This window comes from Oxyura jamaicensis, chromosome 1, assembly GCF_011077185.1.
Source record: "Oxyura jamaicensis isolate SHBP4307 breed ruddy duck chromosome 1, BPBGC_Ojam_1.0, whole genome shotgun sequence".
NCBI classification, from domain to species: domain Eukaryota; kingdom Metazoa; phylum Chordata; class Aves; order Anseriformes; family Anatidae; genus Oxyura; species Oxyura jamaicensis.
Genome location: NC_048893.1, coordinates 70,257,245 through 70,267,902, shown reverse-complemented (window position 1 = coordinate 70,267,902; position 10,658 = coordinate 70,257,245). Strand labels below are relative to the sequence as shown.

Sequence of the window (10,658 nt, the reverse complement as noted above, 5' to 3'; positions counted from 1 at the left end):
AACTAAAGCCAGGCAAGAATAAGTAAGTATTGACTGAAGTATGCTGGGAAAATTTACCACTTGGGGTGTATGCTAATCTAGGCATGCAAGAGCATACACACATGCTGCAGAGGTATAAATGAATGTAGTATACTTTTTTAAAGAAAACTAGGTATGAGTTGCTAGTAATTGTATTGAAAAGCAAATTCCACCATGCATTCTTTCTTGCTTCTGTGTTTTGTCTTGCTCTTCAGGAAAAGTGTAGATTTTAGCATGATTATTAAAGGACAGCAGGCAGTGCACATGGTCTTATGGGAAAGAAGGGCTGAGAATTGGATGCAGCCATCAGAAAGGGATACAGAGCTGGTGCAAATGCTAAAGAGGCTTGAGAGGGACGGTAAAGAATAGCTTTATCTGGAGAGAGGGAAGAATGGAGGCCAAAAAAAGATGTTGCAACAATCAAGTAATTAATAAGATATGAATCACAGTTATGGTGGTGATGACAGAGAGATTTTAAAGATGTCGCCCAGGAAGAGAGTCTCAGCATGACAGATAAAACACTGAATGTGAAACAGAGACTGGAGAAAAAGAGGCAGCAAAGATTTCACCAAAGGAACAGAGCAAAAGCTGTAAGAAGTGAGAAGCCTGGAGAGGAGAAGAAACACTGTATTTGAAACAGGAAACCTTCAAATAGTATTCAGTCTGCTTAGGCCTACTGAATCTGGTAATAGATTGTCAAATGAAACCAAAATGTGTAGAAAAGGAGTCTTACACTGGACGAAGAAGGGATTCAGATGAAATTGTAGGGAGGATTTGGGAAGGAACAGAACAGCTGAGTGTTAGGAGTGATTGTTTTTTTCCCATACACTGTTTTCAAGCTGATACTTTTCCCTATGGTTCCCCTGCAGAAGGATCAAGTGTGAGCTTTCCCTCAGGAAGACCATGGGGGGGGGGGCCGCGGGGGGGTGTTTATCTACTCTCTTTCCATTTACCCTTAATGTGTCCGTCCTTTGTTACTGTAAGAGAAGTGCTTGCCTACCACTAACAGCTTTTCTTCAAAAAACAACGTTTTTCATTAAAATGGAGAAACGAAACAGTTACAGTTTTAATGATGGGAGAACGATCATGTTAAATAATAATAATAATAATTTCACAATTTTCTCATCAGATGTACTGACATCTGGAATGTCTGATCTTAAGACTCTGACAAATAATATTTCACCAGTAAATAAGGGGTAATGGTAAAGTCACTTTCAAATATGGATAGAGATTATTTGAATGGCTGGGTCCACACTTTACATAGATGATACGGCGTGGTAAACATCCATAATGAAAATTAAATATAAATAACAACTTTAATCCCTTATTTTTTTGAAAAAATAAGCCTTGTCTTAGGCTAAAAATAATCCAATATCTAGAGAGTTTTGTGAAAAATTAGACTTGTGTAAACCTGTACCCTGCACCCTGCTTCTCTTCAGAACCTGTCATATTAAAATGAGGCACGTGAGCCTGAGATGATTTATCTTAAACCTGTTAACTTACCTCTCATAGAACTTTGTTCTAATCCAGCCCAGAGACCTGCATCTAAAACCAACCAGCGTGCTCTAAAACAGCAAAAAAAAAAGCCCAGTACCACAGACCTTTCAGTAAAACAACTGCTATGCTGGGACAGGGCTTCAGCAAAAAAAGATCAGGATGGGCACGTCACAGCTCTCCTCTGTTTCAACAGTTCATTTGCTTGTTTAAGTGGGTTGATTTGGAGAGAGAACTGCTCTTTTAACAGTAATCTGCCTACCACATATGCATATAAGCCATGTATTTAATGGAAAGAAATCATGGCATCATCTTCCATTCACTACCACTTGGGACTTTTGTCTTTGAGCTATTCTGACCGATCACAAAGGGGCAGGATTCAGCCTGCACAAAAATATGCATAGGAAGTCTTAAATTACACACAAAAGTTTTTATATACTTGGTAGGGACTTCTGTTTGTGAAGCTTGTTCTTGTGAGAGTCTGGCCACTTATTAAAATAATTTCCATTGAGTAAACAGTATTTCAGTAAAACTTTGGTAGTCACATAAAGAGAAATTGAAACATGTATGTGCTATTCCACCTTATGAAATGCTAGATATGCTGTTTTTCTGTTCAGATAAATACCTAAATGGGAAGGCCCCATTTTACTTCTCATCCTTACCTTGTTAGGAGAGTCTTTCGTGATGACACAGCAAAACTGAGGCACATTGTCTGTTAAAATTCCTATCGTTGGATCAGCAAGAGAAACCACAGCAAATATTTGAGCACAGGGGCAGCGCACTTCCTGCATGTCACCAGGAGCTGGAGGAGGTGGTGAAGGCACAACGAGCTTTTGCTGTTCTTGTCCCTTTCCCAAAATTCTGATCCACAGTCTGACTGAATCTGCTCATCTCCTTCTACATAGCTGTTACAAGACTCCCTGCCTGTTGTTTAACAACCAAAAAGGCATTTTTGTTTTACAAATGAAATTATTTTATTACAGAAATGCTGTGTGTGACAGTGAGGACCTCTGACAAAAACAGCTGGATGCTGAAAAGATGGAAAATCAGCTACTGTACAAGTCTGACTGCTTGTTTCACAACTGTCAATCGGTTAGGCAACAACACTATGGTTATTGCATATTAATACAATATAACAGTAATTAAAGCTTATTCCATCTAAAAGCCTGGTAAATAATCTAATTTCAGATTTCTAAAAGCTTGCACATTCAAGTAGCTAATGGGTGTTTATGATATTTGGTATGTTATTAAGATTCAAAATGCGATACAGGTTTATGCAATCCTATCAGCAAGGTACACACAAAAATCACTTTCAGCACCAAAGGAATCGATCTGGTTTCCTGGATAATAATTGAAATGTGGGATACATTTTCCTTGTTTACCACAGATATGTTGTGCAACACCAGCCATTTTCACGGACAAAACATACACAACTTATTGAAAGGAAAACATTTCCAGTGCAGGGCTGAGTAGAGTTCTCCTCCATGTCTTGGATACCATGGTCCTCTTCACTGATTGTGCTGCAGATGGAGGCTGCTGTGAGCTTGACTGTCAGTAAGCGTGGGGTGGGGAACCTGTAGTTTGTCAACAGGAAATGGCCCACAGATCAATTTAAATGTCAATAAATATTTTAATGGCTTTACTGAATTGGGGATCACATTAATGTGTGACCAAGTACAAGATGAAGATTTCTTTCTTTCTTTTTGCGAATTTCACCTTAGTGCTTGTCATCTCCAAGGCCAGTAGTAGTCGCATGCATGTGAACAGACCACCTAAAGCTAGTTCAATGTAGATACTTAGTATCCTCACTCTCCACAGCTTCCTTAACAGAACAAGAGGGGAAACAGTTCTGTTTTTAAGAGCTGATCAAGCACCCAATCTAACAATATATATTTGTAATTGTACAGAAGTTCATTATGTTTGGATATATTGGGGGGAGGGAGGAAGGTAGGGGCAGGAGGGACAAACAGAAACAAAAGCAAAGCAAAGCTCATCTGCTCAGATAAGATCTTTTATAGTCCCTGATTCTCTTTATCAGCTGAGCTCTCTTACACACACACTGTGAGGAAATATGTAGGTGTTAAAATTAGGAATTAACTTTCTAAACCAGCTGATTTTTGCAGCATTGGGTGTTGGCCTGGTTTGGGGTGGAACTTGGAGAAGCACAACTGGTTGAGAAGTCAGGCTGTGACCAAAACCACTTTGAAGAAGCTTTAACTTACTATAAATGTGTCAGCTTTCCTTAACTTCAGTTTTCTGCTGTTAATAGTGCCTTTTGCCGCTTTTCACGGAGGCATGCCTCCTGGATGTTTTCTACCCTCTTTTCATTGCTGTTTCTTTAGTGAATGCTCCAGTATCCAGTTCCGAGTGCTTAACCTAGCGGCCGAGAAATGTACGGAACTGAAGATGGCCCAGATGATGGTGGAGGTCTCTTACAACCTTAATGATCTATGGTGTTTGATGCAGTGGTGTCTCCAGTGCAGAGCTCTCTTTCCTTCCCTTCTGGTCCTGTTTCTGTTTTCTGAGCTATCATAAAGTGATTCCATGCAGTAAAAATAAGCAGAAGCCCCGTTTGCATGTGTGATATGAGTAAATGAACTTCTCCTTGGAAATGTATGAAACAAGCCGTGTTCTCTCCTCCTGACATCCCTGTCCTTGGCTACTACAGTCAGTAATGAGTGAGAACATGAAAGTAAAAATGTAGTTTACTATTAAAAAATAATCTAGTGATTTCTATTTTTATTGTAGTGATAACCACAACAATTATGATGATAATCGAGAAATGCAATATGCATGGAGCAATGAAAGCGCAGAAGGGGGATAAAAAGCCAAAGCACAGTGCTTGTGGTTTGTGTTACCTTTTGAAGATTTACGAGATTCAAGAAATCAAAGGCCTTCACAGAGCTTTGCTTGAGGTTTTATTCAAGAGGGGAGGTGTACTAAGTGCTGCCTGGGATTAACTCCCAGAACACCAAGCCCCTTGCGGGCCCTCCTCGTCCTCACTGGGTGCCGAGACACCGCCGACGTCCCCAGAGGGGTCTTGCCCCGGCGGCACCCCGAAGCAGCCCCCTTTTTCTTCCTCTCCGGCCAGAGAAGGCCTCGGGGCCCTGGTGCTGAGGCGGGGGTTCCGCCGCTGCCGCCGCCGCGGCTCCCCGCGCCAAAAGCAGCTCGGGCGAGCGGCTACCAGCGGACGATGAGCGCAGACGTCACCCCCACACGGCCGCCTTCGCCCCCTGCGCCGCTGCCCTTTATCTGCCCTTGACGGGGAGCTTCGTCGCCGCGCTCCCGCCCCCCCCCCCCCCCCCCCCCCCGCGGGGGGGGGGGGGGGGACGGCCCCCGGGGGGGCCGGGGGGGGGGGGGGAGTTGCACCCCGGGGAGCTCACGCTGCGCCCGCCCGCGCCGCTCTCCCCCCCCCCCCTGCGCCCAGCCAATGGCGCGTGGCCGCGGCGGGAGGTGTGTGCCGCGACCTCACTTCCGGTACCTGTCATACGGCCGCTGCTCGGGTGCAGGACGCAGTGCCGCCGCCCCCCTCCTCTCAGCACCCCCACCTCCCGCGGGCAGCCGCCGTTGGGAGGCGTCGCGATCGCGGCCGGGCCCCGCCCCCCGCGCCCATGGGCGCCCAGCGGCCGCGGGCGGTGGCAACGCCTCCACGGGCGGCTGCGGGCAGGGCCTGAGCACGGTACGGGGCGGCGGGGGGCTCCCGGCCGGGGGCGGGAGCGGGGGCCGGGGCCGGGGGTGGGCTCGCGCTGGTCTAAGTTGGGTTAGCTTGGGTTGGTTGGGTTTAATTTGGTTCGGTTCAGTTTGGATTGGGTTGGTTTAACTTGGTTTGTTTTAGTTTGGATTTGTTTGGAATGGGTTGGGTTGGTTTATTCTGGTTTGGGTTGGTTTGAGCTGGTTTGGTTTAGTTTGGATTGGTTTGGGATGGTTTGGTTTAGTTTGGGTTAGGTTGGTTTACTTTGGTTTGGGTTGGGTTGGTTTGTTTGGTTTGGTTTGGGATGGTTTGGTTTAATTTGGTTTGTTTTGGGGGAGTTGGTTTGGGTTGGTTTGATCAGTTTGCTTTAGTTTGGATTGGTTTAGTTTGGATATGAGGGGGTACTTTATTGTGAGGGTGACAGAGCGCTGGCACAGGTTGCCAGGAGAGGCTGTGGAGTCTCCTTCTCTGGAGATATTCAAGACCCACCTGGGTGCCATCCTGCGCAGTGTGCTCTAGGTGATCCTGCTTGGTGAGGGGTTGGACTGGGTAATCTTCAAAGGTCCCTTCTAACCCTGGCCATTCTGTGATCCTGTGATCCTGTGATTTTGTGGATGGGTTTGGTTTGCTTTGGGTTGGTTTGGGTTGGTTTAGTTTAGTTTGGTTTTACTTCACGTTATTGCCATGTTCTGCTGCTGGGCTGCATCCTGGGGGTCCAAGGGCAAGCAGGGGCATCCCTGGTGTTTGAGGCTCGTGTTTCTAGTCCAGAAAGCAATTCTAGAAATTTCAGGGAGACGTCAGGGTGCTGGAGCTCAGGGAATGGAGAGATGGGAGGTGATGTCCTGGCACGCAAGGTGCCAGCTTGCTGCTGTCTTGTCGCCTCAGTGCAGTGTGTTTGAATTGCTGGTCCTGTTTGGGAACCAGATGGAGGATTTGCACTCAGAGGTTGCCTTGGCTTGGCTGGTCAGGGTGTGCTTTTTTCATGATCAGTTGGCTGGAGGAGAGCAGGATGGAGCAAGGAGTGGGTCTGTGGGAGCTCCCTCTGCGGTTTGACAAGCAAAACGTGTTCCTGATGGTACCTACCAGGCTGTCCACTTGTCGTCTGAAAAGCAGGTGGAGAAGATAACATTCAAACAGAAATGGAATGGTACAAGGTCTTGCCTTGTGTATTCATATTAAGATTTAGCACAGTCTCACTGGCACAAGTAAGCTCTCAGATGAAAGCCATGTGAGTACAGGCATCGTCAGCCAGGATTATCTGGACTAACGATGTTTGGCACTTCAGTGGCATTGGATGCCTTAGTAGTACTTCACAAATAAAGACGTTGCATAAGTTTTGCCGGGACGGAAAGATTTAATCAAACTGTACTTGTGTTAAAGAACATGCACTGACTTTCCTAATAGCATCGAACACAGATCGTAGGGTTGTGATTCACGTGGTCTTTGCAGGTAGCAAAACTGAAAACTTTATAAACTCTGAATTGCTGCCCTAACACTGAGGATACCTGGTCTCATGCTGAAACTGACGGCAGTGGTGGTTCTTGTGATGTGGTCACAAGCTTACGCTAAACCAGTATTTGTTTGTTGCCATTAGCTGTCCATCCAGCAGCCCTTGGCTCTCAGTTACTTTTTGTGGCAACTTGTTGTATTTTAAGTAGTGCAAGGTATTGTTTCAGAAGGATGAGTGCGTGCCCAGAGCTTATCAGAGGTTTGTACAACTGTGTGGCCAGCATGGTCTCTTGCTTTTCCCATGTTTGGAAGGAGCACTTGACATAGTCCAAAAAAAAGTTCTTATCAATCTGCTGATGCCTTGTATTGACTCTCATCCTGTACACTCAGGCAGCATAGAGAGTTTTGCTTGCCTGTGATAATCTTGTATGTTCTGAAAGCCTTTTTCTCACTTGCAGTTCAGTTTTGTTGTTGTTGCTTTTTTAATGTCTTCATTTTCTGTTCATGCCCCTCAAAACTGTAGTCCTCTCCAAGGAAATTATGAAATTTAAAGCAAAGAATAGGGGTTACATTTCTGTTGTGTATTTGTGTTATGCTTTTAATATTTTGTGTAGAGTGTTACAAAAACATTAGAGAAGATTGTGTCCTACAGCACAGTAGGGTAAGTGGGCTAGGTTATTCATTTTGTTCTAGAAATTGGATTACAGTGTTCAGTGTTTACCTGAAGTGGTCAAGGAGGTCAAAGTAATTTTTTTAAATACTCAATTTTTAGAAGTGCTTTCTTCAAAATTGCAAAAAGGGCTTTTTTCTTGTTTACATTTCCTTGGCCTACCTACTGTGATTTCAGTTCCTAGTTGTTTCTCTTGCAACTGGAATATTTGTTATGAGATGAAGAAGAGAATGCCTTACTTGTCTGGGAAAATAAACGAAGTTGAATTTGTATCTATTATAAATACAAACATGTTCTTACAGCATTCATGCATTTTAACATTTTTAATTTAATCCGCCTGCTCTTGCAAAATCTCCCCAAATTTAACTTATTTGTTTTTGAGTCGAGTGGACAGGGGAGTCAACTTAATCAAAGCAGTATTTATTTTTATATAGCTATGTATGTGCCTTTTTTTTCCAATACGGGCCTTGTAAAGTATGTAACAATAAAATCTCTCCCTTTTTGATTGGCCTTTCAAGTACCAACCACACCCCGAAGACATCTTGTGGGATATGTGTTTGTACCTCAGGATCCATAACAGTCTGTCTACATAAAGCCTTAGAGTTCTGTGAGAATGCTTCTTAGGAGTAAAAGTATTTTGTTTTATATCTGATAATTAAAATACCACAGGGCTTTGACTGAAGTGGTCTTAACTGAGGGCTTTTTATTTTATTTTCTTTTAGCATGAAGAAAAAAGCTTGGAATGATATTAGCATGTACCAGTCACAGAGCCTAGTTAGCTAGATGTCAGTGTAGTCCTTCTGTAAAACTAAGTGTTGTATTTACAACCTCAGCCATTTTAAAAACAAACAATCAAACAAAACAGGTTTAGCTTAAGTGAAGTAACAGTGTTGTTTTTTCTGAAGAGACATGAATATAAAAAAGCAGTACATTATGTGATATCATAATAAAATTAGATTAGCAAGCTATGGGAAATATTGTTGACTGTTTTTTAATTTTATTTTAAAGAAAGAATGTTGGCACTTCTTTATTAATGAAGAGACCCTTGTTATCACCAATGTGCACATGAAATGGAAAGGGAACATATTATGGAAAACAGCTTCTGTTTCAACCTTGCAAGATGCTGCGTGAAGTGGTGAGTAAATACATGGACTGAGAATTACCTTGGCAATATTTTTGAACAACTAGAGAAGAAAAAAATCTGAGGTACAGTTTCTGTAAAGAGTGATTAATGTGTAGTCAACTGACAAGGAAAGAAATCTGAGCAAGATGTACAAACAAATAGTTGACAAACGAAAGGTGGCACAATCTCAGGAGAACAGTGTAAGTAATATTTCCTTATGTTGTAGTGTCTGTTGCTATGTTGGACTTTTACATAGAAGGAAGTTGTGTAAAGGTGCTACCCAGTAGAATTCTTAATTAGATGAATTCTTAATATTTTATAAGTTTTTAAAAGTGTTTAAGAGTGTTCAGCATCTCACAGGACCAGGTCTGTAAAATGCTGAATAGACACCGAGTGAAAAAGTACTTATCCTGTAAGGTGAGGCTCTAAATCATCTCTATACTCAAAATAAAAGTGATTGTTAGAAACTAAAATCTCTCTCCCTTAAAAGCATAATATCTGGCATGTTTTTAAAACACTAAATGGATATAAGCAGATTGTTGTGTGACCAGATTGTATGTTGCATTGAGATGTTGCCAAATGTGATACTGCTTCCTCATACCAGTTCTAATGGTTTCTGCTTATGAAACAGTATTTATTTATAAGTGCACTGCATGTGTCTTTTAAATATACTAGGAAGTATAATTTCTGTGACTAGCAAAGGGCTTCTTTTGCACAGATTAATACAAATTGTAAAATACAATTCACTAGTAATTCTAATCCTGATATAGGCTTAAGTTGTTACATCACTGGTTTGTGTGGTTGCTTGCTGTGTTTTAAAGTGCTGTAAGCATGAGCTGTGGGAACTTTTTTTTTTTACGTTGCAGATTGAAAGATGAGAACAAGCAAACAGATAGTTTGTTGCAGTACTACATTCATTAAATTTACTGTTTTAAGTTCAAGTTGTCTCATACATGTGGAAACACTAACAATATGAGAAGTAGTTGCAAGCATTTGGCAAATTATCTATCCCTCTTTAGAAATGTTGATACACAATCATATTTTTTTTTATTTATGTATTTATAAACTAAAAAATTATTCACTTAAACTTTCCAAATGGTGAAAGAAGCCTGGTCAAAGATGCATCTGCCTTGAGAAACTCAGAGTTGCTACTTGGCACTTTAGCAGCTACTGAAGTTGTAAGTTTTTTTGGCATTTGGTTCCAGCCAGCTGACATGCATGTGAAAGCAAGTTAGTCCACTATTTTCATATTTCAATAGTCCAGTTTGTTGGTAAGTATGTAAAAGGAAACCAGAGCTGATGTTCAGTGTGCAAGTAAATTGCTAGCTGAGTAAATTATTGTAAATTATGAAATCCTGGAGCTGAGAGCATTTACTGTTGTGAGTAGCTTGGAGTTTGATGTATTTTGCATGGAAAAATGTTATCACAGTCTGTCCTAATGTTATTTAGATTTAACCAAAAAAAAAGAATCATTTCAAACTATTCTATCAAGGTTTTGATGCAGGGCTTACTGTCTTAATGGTTACATCTGCACATCCAGCACAGCTCTACCGTCTGAAAAATTTCTAATATCTGCATGTAGACTTGTATTGCAGTTCTTTTTTTGTTACATAAATAAGACTGTACCTGCCTGTTTCATTTTAATTATTTACTAGAAATTACTGGTATAGCAATTCACAGAAGACACTGTTGAATTTAAACCATACTGTGAGTTTTCAGATGGTAAAAACTTCTGTCTATTAGCAAAAGCTCTTTGAAAGTGAAGACTTCAATTACTGTTGACACTTCCTATTTGCCTGTTAGTGTTACTGCTTCAGCAAGAATGTTAAGTGCATGGCGTTAGAGTCATAGTGCAGGCTCATATAAAAGAAAACAAAGCCTCCTCGTGTGTTTATTCGACATGTATGAAAAATATTCCCTGGAGTAGTTAAATTGAAAAATATAGTATGAAACAACTTAGATTTGAGGGTGGAAAGAGGGAGAAGAGGAGCGTTTTGTCAAAAAGGGCTGGTTTTAAGACTCCTGGATTTATTGCCAGGCAGTGCTCGCTGGCATTCTTTGCAATGGGGCTGAGGAATGCTCTATTACAGCAGTCCACAAATCCACCCACTCTCATGTGCTGCAGCCCACGGGTCATAGAGAATATTGTGGGCTTGTTGGCAGTTTTCAGGGGAAGACACATTGCCAGCTTAAAAATATGTTTCTCATGGAGG

At 41.9% G+C, this 10,658-nt stretch overlaps 1 protein-coding gene across 1 annotated transcript in view; it reads left to right on the top strand.

The window, feature by feature from the left end:
* The first annotated feature begins 5,034 nt into the window (after window positions 1-5,034).
* Window positions 5,035-10,658, top strand: part of PPARA (peroxisome proliferator activated receptor alpha) — a 42,564-nt gene continuing 36,940 nt past the window's right edge. Inside the window, exons 1-2 of the mRNA XM_035308882.1 lie at window positions 5,035-5,191; window positions 8,331-8,457. The gene's annotated coding sequence lies outside the window, so the exon portion shown is untranslated. The remainder of the gene's footprint in view (window positions 5,192-8,330; window positions 8,458-10,658) is intronic.